This window comes from Pleurodeles waltl, chromosome 5 (assembly GCF_031143425.1).
Source record: "Pleurodeles waltl isolate 20211129_DDA chromosome 5, aPleWal1.hap1.20221129, whole genome shotgun sequence".
Classification (NCBI taxonomy): domain Eukaryota; kingdom Metazoa; phylum Chordata; class Amphibia; order Caudata; family Salamandridae; genus Pleurodeles; species Pleurodeles waltl.
In genome coordinates, this window is record NC_090444.1 from 539,053,901 (window position 1) to 539,066,169 (window position 12,269).

Sequence of the window (12,269 nt, forward strand, 5' to 3'; positions counted from 1 at the left end):
TACAATGTCCCTTGACATGACACCTCTAATAACAACCTTCAGGGGGTTCCAGAAACTGGCGACTGTACCAACGGAGCCCTTATTTAAGGCCACATAGTCAGCAATTGCAGCCCAAATTTCTTCCTGAAATACTTTATCAATCAAGGATCCAGGTTGAAGTCTCCATAATGATACCTGCTGCCAGGTAGTAGACAATGAAAGCTGCATCACCACCAGGGAGTGGTCGGACATCACATTCCATGAGCCCACTCAGAAACCTACCCGGAATGAAGTGCAATGAAGTGAAGAGTGAAAAGTATTTTCACAGGCTACCCCGTGGAGCACCTGCCAAATACCTACCATATTAAACTGTACCATGACTTCCAGGAATGCATCCCAAGCCCTGGTGAGGTGACTCTGAGCAGCCCAAATCAATGTCCAGTATCATATTGTTGTTTTCCCCCAGATTATTGACCTACAGTCCACTGCAATACATTGTAGCACACAATTAATCAGGGCTATCAACATTAGGGCCATATGTATTGAGCAACATAACAAGTGTATATCCTATGAGGCCTTGTACGAGTACATACCACCCGTAAGAGTCTGCTAGGGTTTGGAGATGTCGAAATTGCACCCGTTTACTGATAATGATCACCACCCACCTGGAGTAGGAAGAGTAAGAAGCAAAATATTGGTGAGGTGTCAACATCAGGGCAGTGGTTGCCCTACGAGCGACTGGAATGCAAAAACCCAGCACTTATGAAATAACGTAATTCATGCATTATGTTGATATGCTGTTGTTCAACCTTTTGCATTGCAGAGTTTAATCCTGAAGACTTATATTCAAGGTACTTGTAAATACTGTTCATTTGCAATGTATTGTTGCAGTCTTTTTAGAGTGTGTCAGGGTGTGGTCCCTTTCCAGGGCCTTCTAGAAGCTTTCTCTGCAGCATGACTGGGTGTGGTATGTAAGGGAGCCAGCCCAGCTCCACATGCTCACTATTCCGAGGTCCCGGTGCAGAGCAGCAGCAATTTCCTGAGCTCCAGTTCCGGAGGCCTACCTTTATCTTCCAGGCCTTTGACCTTCATTGTATTGGTGATCCGTGATCAGGGCGGTAAGACGGAGGTCGGGCTGGGCCCCCAATAACGTTTTCGAAAGCTTTCAAGTTTTTGGGCCTAGTTTTCATGTTGGAAGATTTTTCCATGTGCGTGTGAATGTGCTCGTGTTTTCTGGCATTTACAAGTTGATATTCGAATCGGCAAGACGCGCAATTCATTATTGGCATTTGACTGTTGAGAATTGGGTCGGCAAGAGTGTGTGTGACCATTTCTAGACATTTGCATGTTGACATTCGGATCGGCAAGACGCGCGATTCATTCCGTGCATTTAACTCTTGATACTCATTGTGCGCTACCATTTCGTGGCATTTACATGGTGGCATTCGAATCGGCAAGACGCGCGATACATTCTGTGCATTTAACTCTTGATACTCATTGTGCGCTCCCATTTCTTGGCATTTATATGGTGGCATTTGAATTGCAAAAGACGCGCAATTCATTCCTTGCATTTAACTCTTGAAACTCATTGTGCGCTACCATTTCTTGGCATTTACATGGTGGCATTCGAATCGGCAAGACGCACGATTCATTCCGTGTATTTAACTCTTGCTACTCATTGTGCGCTACCACTTCTTGCCATTTACATGGTGGCATTTGAATCGGCAAGACGCGCGATTCATTCCGTGCATTTAACTCTTGATATTCATTGTGCGTGACAATTTCTTGGCATTTACATGGTGGCATTCGAATCGGCAAGACGCGCAATTTATTCCTTGCATTTAAAACCTTGATAATCATTGTGCACGACCATTTCTTGGCATTTACATGGTGGCATTCGAATCGGCAAGACGCACGATTCATTCCTTGCATTAAAACTTTGACAGTCATTGTGCGCGATCATTTCATGGCATTTACATATCCTTGTTGAAATCGTCAAAGTGCGCGATCATTTCATGGCATTTACATATCCTTGTTGAAATCGGCAGAGTGTGCAATCATTTCATGGCATTTACATATCCTTGTTGAAATCGGCAGTGAGCGCGATTCATTTCCCGCATTTAAAACTAGGGCCCTCATTCTGACCTTGGCGGGCGGCGGAGGCCGCCCGCCAAAGTCCCGCCGTCAGATTACCGTTCTGCGGTCGAAAGACCGCGGCGGTAATTCTGACTTTCCCGCTGGGCTGGCGGGCGGTCGCCTTCAGACCGCCCGCCAGCCCAGCGGGAAAGAGGCTTCCACGATGAAGCCGGCTCGGAATCGAGCCGGCGGAGTGGAAGCTGTGCGACGGGTGCAGTTGCACCCGTCGCGTATTTCACTGTCTGCACAGCAGACAGTGAAATACATGTAGGGGCCCTCTTACGGGGGCCCCTGCAATGCCCATGCCAGTGGCATGGGCACTGCAGGGGCCCCCAGGGGCCCCGCGACCCCCCCTACCGCCATCCGGATCCCGGCGGTCGGACCGCCGGGATCTGGATGGCGGTAGGGGGGGTCGGAATCCCCGCGGCGGTGCAGCAAGCTGCGCCGCCGTGGAGGATTCAATGGGGCGGCGGTACACTGGCGGGAGCCCGCCAGTGGTGCCGGTCCGACCGCGGCTTTACCGCCGCGGTCGGAATCCCCATTGGAGCACCGTCGGCCTGTCGGCGGTGCTCCCGCGGTCCTCCGCCCTGGCGGTCAAAGACCGCCAGGGTCAGAATGACCACCTAGGTGTTAAAATTCAAGATGTTACATTACATGTGCATATTAAGTCCTTAATAAAATTCCTATTGTGTTCCAGGAAATGTTCAGATTACTTTTTGTCGTCATGTAAAAAGATCATGTTTGTTCTGAAAACATAATTCTAGAAGGTTCTTATAATCCTAGACAATGGGCCTGATTCTAACTTTGGAGGACGGTGTTAAACCGTCCCAAAAGTGGCGGATATACCACCTACCGTATTACGAGTTCCATAGGATATAATGGACTCGTAATACGGTAGGTGGTATATCCGCCACTTTTGGGACGGTTTAACACCGTCCTCCAAAGTTAGAATCAGGCCCAATGTGTAACATTTCATTAAAAGTTTCATTGAGAAGTTGTATTAATCATTTTTGATTCCTTCCCAGGTACCCAGACGTCTTGAGGTCTAGTTATTAGTCCTTTCTTAAGTTATCCATGGTTACAGTATGACAATGCTTAGAATCATAGGCCCTCATTCTGACCCTGGCGGTCTTTTCGCAAGACCGCCGAGTTACCGCCGCGGTGAAGACCGCCGACCGCGGCGGTATGCCGCTGTGCGCATTCTGACCGCTGGGAGAGTTCCGCCGGAAAACCGCCAGCAGCCACACTGGCGGTCGGCGGGAAAGTGGAGACTGGTCAACCTCCACCGCCACGCCAGCAGAACACCGCCCACAGAATTACGACCCACATTTCTGTGTGGCGGTCTTCTGTTGGCGGTCTTCTGTTGGCGGTCACCTCCCCATGGCTCCTGTCACCTCCCGGAGGACCAATGCACAAGGTAAGTTGATCGTACGTGAGGGGAGGGGGTGGGGGGGTGTTGTGTGATGTGTGCGTGCATGGGGGTGTGCGTGTGAGTGTGTAGAGGGGGTGTGTGAGTGCGTGCATGCGGGCGGGGAGTGCTGCTGTGCCTATGGGCAATGTGTGTAGTTCGGCGGGTGCGCATGTCGGCATGTATGTGTGCGGGTATGTGTCCCCGTTGTGTATGTGTGTGTGTAGGGGGTGTGTATATGTGCATGTTGGGGGTGTGTGCATGTCGGGGTGTGTGTATGTGCATGTCGGGGTGGGGGTGGGGAGGGGGTTCGTACCACCTCTGGGGGGTGGCAGGGGGGTGGAGGGTGTGGGGGGAGGACTCGGGGGGGCAGTGGGGGGTGGGGGAGACCCCTATCAGTGCCAGGGAAGGAATTCCCTGGCCCCGATAGTGCCTACCGCCATGGTTCGCATGGCGGTTCCCGAACGCCAGAAACCGCGGCGGTAAGCAGGGTCATGATACCGTTGGCGGTCTTGAGTCGACCGCCGGACCGGAGTGCGCAGACTCCAGCCCGTCGGTCATGACCGCCGTGGCTGTCGGAGTGGGGAAGTGGCGGTCGGTCGCGGCGGTGACCGCCGCGGTCAGAATGCCATTTTTAATACCGCCGGTCTGTTCGCGGTCCGACCGCCGCCTCTCCGCCGACCGCCAAGGTCAGAATGAGGGCCATAGTCTAGTAAAAATCAATGTGATATAATCTTGATATTGTGTGGTTTAACCTTTTTGCTTCCTACAGGTCTCCTTCCCTGCTATTCCCATCCGAATCCTCTTTTCCCCCGCTTGGACTCTCTCAGGCTCTGTGATTTTATCTATTGGAGTCTTGGAGCTGTCTAGTGGTGGACATGTTGGGAACATGCACAGACCCCGAGGATCTGGTCTCCCTGACATAAGGACCCCATGAGGTGGGCAGACTCACCCCTCTCTCTGGCATCAAATGTGTTTCCTGCAAATAAATGATTTCCACTGTGCACTGATTAAGATAAGTGAGAACGTGGCAGCATTTGTGGGGGTTATTCAAACCTCTGACTTGACAAGTAATAAGTGTTCATGGTAGACAAATTTGCCCAGGTTTGTGTACCATTGAAAACCAACAATATTAAACAAATACAATACTGTGTAGGTCTTTCCAGCCATTTGCCACAACCCTGCATCAGATGATACAGTTTCCAGTTATCCCACTTTAACCTCCCCCACCCCACCCACACCAGGACCCCAAAATCCCAGTGAAACTCAGAACCATATGAACAAAGTAATCAGTTAAAGAAAAAACAGACTATCATGAACATCATTTGATGCTACACAGAAGATGGCCTTAAGCTGAGGGTGGCCAGAGTACTGTTAAGGTAGCGACAACCAACAAAGTAAGAAGATAATTATATGGACTTACCAAAGGTCTCAATGGTATCATATGACAGTAAGAGTGAACCAATGTATCGTTTAATGTAAGGGAAGTGCAGCAAGTCAAGTGGAACCCACAACTCTCCAGCAATTTAAATTAAAATAGGTGAGCAATGGCATGCATATGAACAACTGGACAAAACAGCAAGAAATTAAGCATCATATGTGACACAGAGCAACAGTCATTCCACTTCATCCAGGGATGATGTGTAATTGGACCTTCCATGAGGCAGAGAGGCACCCTGAGAAGAAGGATACTGCTGTCAGAAGGACATAGCTGCAGCTGATTCCATGAAGATCCTCGTTTTGCCTTTCCAAGTAGAGCGCAACCTGGTCAGATAAAGCATGGCATACTTGACGCAACATTTCTGGAGCTTATTTTTGACAGGTGAACCTTCCTGAGTGCATCTTGCACTGATTGCATAAAGACAGGAAAGAATGTTAATCAGATCTCCTTATGTTGTACCTCCTTTGCCTCTCGGGCCAAACAAAGCACCTGGTCTCTGTCCCTGTAGTTTAAGAATCTCACAACTTGGGATCTGGAAGGGGCTCCAGGAACCAGGCGAGGGGCCAATGACCTATGCGTCCTCTATATCACAAATGATTGGGAGAACGTTTTTGCCCCAAATAATACGAGAAACAGTTTTTCAACAGAGTTCTTTGTGTGCCCCCTCACTGTAGATTCTGGGGCCCCAAGAATGCGTACATTGTTTCTCCTAGACCTGGGTTCTAAGTCTTCATTCTTCATTTGAACTTTATGCAGCTCCCCTTTCACCTCCTCCAGAGTTTTGGCCTGCTGTGTATGCACATCCTCAACATCAGAAATGACTTGCTCAGCGTCTGTTAGGTGTGTGTGCTCTTTTCCGTGTGGTCTTTCATGGCATCCGTGTGCCTTGTTAAGGAGTTGAGTTCGCTGTTGATTGCTGTTTACTGGATTGCATCTCCAGGAGGATATACTTGATATCCTTGGCAGGGGGGAGTTCCCCTACCACCACCCGCTCCCCCTGACTGCAGGTCAGCGGAGACCATTGAAAGGCACGATTGTTGCTTGGCTTTGAAAGTGAGGCTTTGCTGCTTAGTGTCTGTTTTACCCATTTCTAGCAGATATCTGGAGAGTGTGCAGTGCCAAATAAGCCAATCAGGGTATCGTGGGGTGTTCAGCAAGGCCTACCTGGGGAGGCTTACCAGAGTGTAATCATTCCTACTTCCAGGAACTGTTAACGCAAAGTATCAAAGCAAATGAAAGTACTGGTATTTAGTGGCACCTTAGGGGCCTGTAGGAGGGGGAACTCTCAGTACATGCAGCATTTACCCAAAAAGTTGTGCCAAAATCAGTGCAAGTAGAGTCACAGAGCAAGACAACGCAGGGGAGCACTTCACTTAATGCCAGTGTAGGGGGAGGGATTTCAGCCAACATAGGTCCCCAGGCAGCAGTCTATACGTTGCCAGTGATCACCTCCCCCACAACGGGAAGGCATGCCATGACAGGCAAAGGAGGAGCTCTGTAGTAGGCCGTGACCAGGCCCCAAACTTGCACCATCCCCAGCGCTTTAAGCAGGCCGTTCCTAGCCAGCCTAGCACCACCTGGGCACCCGCCGGGCTCTTTTGAGCACAGCGCAATGAGCAGCACCCCCAGAAGTTAACGCCTGAACGTGCTGCTCCACGGGGATTGAGTGCGCCAGGTGGCAGTACCTGGCAGCGCAGTCCATCGTGGGAGGTCATCCTCCAGACTTTGCCGTCAAATGCCTTGATAGGTCCTGGCCCACTTCGAGCTAGGGTGCAGGTTCTTGCTTCGTATCCCAGAACTGGCAGGTACCACGTGATGGACCAGGATTTGCTGTAGGATATCTGCTCCAGCCAGCGGAGCCAAGTTAAAATGTTGCCGTCTTAGTGCAGTGCTAAGCCACCCCCCCCAGGAGGAGTTTTTTTAAGGTGCATCTCGGCCCATAGTCTGATTTCAATTCCACAATCATGCTGGGACCTGGGGTTGTGGGTTTTGCGGTATACATTACCAGCTCAGAGTTTCTTTAGTTATTTTTTAAAAATATACTGCTTTGGCATTAAGAAGGTTACATTTCTATTCCTGGCCGTTACTAACCATGTTAGATGTCAATCTTGGATATGTACAATTTTGTTGTTGTTGGACCTGGCCCTTTTTGCAGGGTCATCCCCAATCTTTTTGCCTCTTGCCTCCTATTTTTTCTGACCTGTTTTTATTGGCTTTAGAACTCTGAGCACTTTACCACTGCTAACCAGTGCTAAAGTGCATATGCTCTCTGTGTAATTTGTATTGTTGATTGGATTTACATGATTGGCATACTTGATTTATTGGTAAGTCCCTAGTACAGTGCAGTATAGGTGCACAGGGCCTGTAAATCAAATGCTACTAGTGCTACTAGTGGGCCTGCAGCACTGGTTGTGCAACCCACATTAGTAGCCCTGTAATCATGTCTCAGACCTGCCACTGCAGTGTCTGTGTGTGCAGTTCTAAACTGCCAATTCGACTTGGCAAGTGTACCCACTTGCCAGGCCTAAACCTTCCCTTTTCTTACATGTAAGGCACCCCTAAGGTAGGCCCTAGGTAGCCCCATGGGCAGGGTGCAGTGTATGTTTAAGGTAGGACATATACTAATATGTTTTATATGTCCTAACAGTGAAATACTGCTAAATTCGATTTTCACTGTTGAAAGGCCTATCCCTCACATAGGTTAACACGGGGCTGCCTTTAAAAATGATTAAAGCGTACATTCCCTTTTGGAGCAGATAGACATGTGGAGTTTGGGGTCTCTGAGCTCACAATTTAAAATACATCTTTTAGTAAAGTTGATTTTGAGATTGTGTGTTTGAAAATGCCACTTTTAGGAAGTGAGCATTTTCTTGCTTAAACCATTCTGTGACTCTGCCTGTTTGTGGATTCCCTGTCTGGGTCAGTTTGACAGTGGGGCTGTTTACACCTCTCTCTAGATAGTGACACAAAGGGAGATGGGGTGTATCCTGCATCTCCTGATGAGCCATCTGTGCTAGGAGAGAGGGGAGGAGTGGTCACTTACACCTGAAAGGGCTGTGCCTGCCCTCACACAATGCAGTCTCCAACCACCTGGTGTGTGTCTGGGGTCTGGCCTGGGCAAGGCAGGATTTCAGAGAGACTTTCCTTCGAAGTAAGCCTATTTCAAAGGCCAAAATGGGTATAAGAAGAGCACTCAAAACCACAGACTTTAGATCACTTCAGGAAATCAAGAGGAACCTCTGCCTGGAGAAGAGCTGAAGAGCTGGGGAGAAGTGCTGCTCTGCCTGTGAATGTGTTTTGTGGAGCTATCCTGCAGTTGCTGCTTCTGCCTGGTGAAAGGGGACAAAGACTGGACTTTGTTGTGCATTCCTGCTTGTGAAGAAATCTCCAAGGACTTCTCCTGAGCTTTCCTTCTTTTGTTGAAGTCTCAGGGCCATCAAAGACTTCCCTTGCCAGCACTTGGACTCTCTGTTGAGACTCCTACCCTGACAAGTGGTGCCCTATCCAGTTCCTGGGGCCTTGACAGGTGAAGCTGGCAGACCAAGATTGAAAATCCACGCACAGACCGCCGTGGGGGGAAATTTCTGATGCAATCTCTGAGGCGCGGCTCAAGAAATGACGCACCACCGGCTCTGTGGCTGAAATCGACGCACCACCTATAGCGTGGCTAGAGAACCGACGCGCTGCATCGCTAACGGAGGCTGGTAACATTTCAACCCACACATCGCGGTTTTGCTAACACAGTGCGGCAGGATTTTCGATGCAAACCTTGCTGGGTGCGGAAAAACAATGCAACGCCTGCCCGGACCTGAGTGCTGCCCGGATCGATGCATCGCTGTCCTATGGAGAGGAAAAACGACGCATGCTGACCCGACCGGAGAAGGAGAAATGATGCATGGTCTGCCTGGGGGTTAGAAATTGACACACTGCTTACCTTTTTCGACACACACTCGTCCGTGTGTGTTATTTTGCCGCTAGTAGGTACTTTTTAATGCTAACAGTGTTTTACCTGTTTACAAAAGGATTTAAGACTCTTTTGCTTTTAAAATTAATATCTTTACTTGTGTATGTTAGATTTTTGTTGTTTTGGTCTTGTTTTGTTTAGATGAATATTTCCTATTTTTCTAAACCTATGTTGTGTCATTTTGTAGTGTTTTCACTGAATTACTGTGTTAGTTGGTACAAGTACTTTACACCTAAACTTTGGAGTTAATCCTGCCTGCTTGTGCCAAGCTACCAAGGAGGTGAGTGAGAGTTAACTGAGGGTGATTCTCCTTTACCCTGACTAGAGAGGGGGCCCTTGCTTGGACAAGGGGTAACCTGACTGGTAACCAAAGACTCCATTTCTAACAGTAGATTTGTGTCCAGATATTCAGTTTTCTCAGTTGTTCTGTACTTCTCAATTCCTTAACACTTATAATCAACAGGCAAGACCACCTGGCTCTGATTTCTTATTTTATTTGGAGAATTCTAGTATTTGTGATGATTGCCTCAAGCGTAGATACCTTGTTGTGTGTCTCAGTTGAGACAGTTTTTATTTAGGACTGGTGTCAGACTAGACAATTGAGCACTTAAGCAGTTTCCACAAAAGCAACTGAAATCTAAAATGCCATGCTGTGGTACAGTCAATTAAGTCTCTGGTTTCCCATTTGTATGGTAACTTACATTGACTTAGATAATCAGATATTAAAAAGAAGAGAGTGACTGGAGGTTTATCTGTTTTAAGTCAAATAATTCCTGTGGATCAAGGCATGTCTTTGTGGAGGACAGAACATTCCTTGGGAGGGATGGCATTCATAATAATTTGTCATTTGGTATTGAGTCTGGTTTCTGTTAAGAAAAGTATCCTGATATTTAACTATTGAATTTTGTCTGGAAGCTCAATGACAAGCACTACAGGAGATCTACACGTACGCAGAAGGCAGAACAGAGATCGGACTTGTCTTTCACAAAGGATTTTTTTCCACAAGATAATTAGTGTGTAGAAATTACTGAGCTGGAAATATTGAAATGAGAATGCAAGGGGACTGTGATATTAAATGGTGGGCTTTCGAAATAAAGTTTGAATGAAAAACGGAGCTAGGTCCAGGGTGTCATTATCTCATCAGGGCATTGTTGTGATGAGCTTAGTTGTATCCTGATTGATCTGTTGGTTACCAATATGATAGTACCTTTGGATGGGCAAGTTCACTTTCTAGTCCAGGTTCTGCTCTGTAAGTGGAGGGGCTTATTGCCAAATGCTGATGTATTGGGAAGCTGTATACATGCTGAAAGATCATTATGACATCAAAACATTCCTTTTGAGAGGAAAGGAACTTCACATTTTTTACGCAGGGACTCTTTGGTGCTCATATATTAATTAGCAGTTTGTTTTGACTAAAAGTCTTATTTATTGAATTTGAATTTTATGAAGATCTCAAATCTTTAAGTGCATCTCAGCTAGCTGTCTCCAGTTTTCATGCTGGCTCTAGGATGCATTGTTGTGTTGATACAGGAATAGCTTCCATTTGTTTATCCATATGGTGTTGAGTATGGTTTTGAGTGAAGCTTCAAGTGGCTATTTAAGAGGGAAGAATGAGATTAATGTATTCAGGTTTGATTGCATAAAGAAGGATTTCAGAGTTTGGATATTGTATTCTGTGAGTGGTTGTAAAGACTGATATATTTGCTTCTTATCTAACTATTTCCAGTTATGGGTCTTGCACATTTTTAGCCGTGTTCTGAATGGGGGATGTTAAGTGACAATGGAGGGAGTCAACTGTATAATTTGTAATTCTAGGCTAACTTCGTGCTGCATTCTCCTAGATTATTTTCTTTGGTAAAGTCAGCATTTGAGATTTCACTATTTGGCTAGGTGGTTATTTGGTGTTTACAAATATAAGAAGCAGCTTATGGCTTCTTTTTTCTGGCAATGAGAGAGTATGAGTATGCTTGAGAAGCAGGTGATGTGATAACGTTGAACACAGGAGCCATGGTCCCCACTGGAAATGTGTCATTCTGTTTTCACCTGAAGTAATCTAGACAGCTGTTGGTGTTTTGTGTGAGATTGGCTTTGTTACTGGTGATTAAGTGTGCCTCAGTGCATTGACAGAGGTGTAATGCAATCCCCTGCAACACCTGTGGGGCAAGCTTTCGAGGTGACCAAGCCCTCAGGGGTCTCGTATTCAGGCCAATGAATATCTGTGTGGTATGGGAGACTAAGGGCCCTCTCTTCACATTTGGCAGGTTGGCCTCATCACTTTATGTTTTTTCGAACAAGTTATATATTTGTCATTGGGTGTACTACAGTGTGGGGAACAATCTGTTTCCCATTACAAAGGATGTTTAGCCTTTGGCTTTGTGGTAGCATTAATGTTAGGAGTCTTAACATGTGTTATGTATAAATCATAGGGTGCTTGAGGCTGTTGAGCCCTCATAATTTTTCAAACATCTTTTGGTTAAAGGAATATATAGATTGGTTGTAAGAGTGTAAAAGCCTATTGGATTTTTATAATGTTTTAGATCTGGCTGTAATACAGACATATCATTTTGCATTAGATGTCACTATGTGCCTTGCTTATATTTAGGGGGCATGGTCAAGAGCATGTATTGAATAAGAAGGCTACAAGAAAGATTGTACAATGGGCTTAATTTTACCAGTTCACCAATCTGACTGATAGGAACAAAATCAAACAATGTAAGGGCACATTTACAATTATTTCATGGCATGCAGCGGCCAGGCAACTTACTGCACTGCATTGCGTGAAAGGAAGAGGGCATAAATGCTCCATGTTTACAAAGGTATGCAGCATTTCTGCTCTCTCCCTGTGATGGCGCACTGTGTGCTGCCAAGTGCCAATGCAGGCACCCTTTTACCACAGTGGAAATGACCCTACATTACGGGCAGGATTGTTTTTGTGCAGGAAGATAAATCTTCCTGCACAAACACAGACCTTAAAGGCATATACCTTTTTCCATGTGTGCAGAATGTATCACATATGAAAAGAGAAAGTAACAAGGAGAAATATATTTTCTCTTTTGGGTAGGTGTTCCAAGACCAAGGGGGTCATTCCGACCCGGCGGGCGGCGGGCACCGCCCGCCAGACGGAAACCGCCCAAACACCGCACCGCGGTCAAATGACCGCGGCGGTGATCACAACTTTCCCGCTGGGCCGGCGGGCGATCTCAAGCAGATCGCCCGCCGGCCCAGCGGGAAAGCCCCAGCAAAGATGAAGCCGGCTCCGAATGGATTTGCTGGGGTGCGACGGGTGCAGTGGCACCCGTCGCGATTTTCAGTGTCTGCTTTGCAGACACTGAAAATCTTAA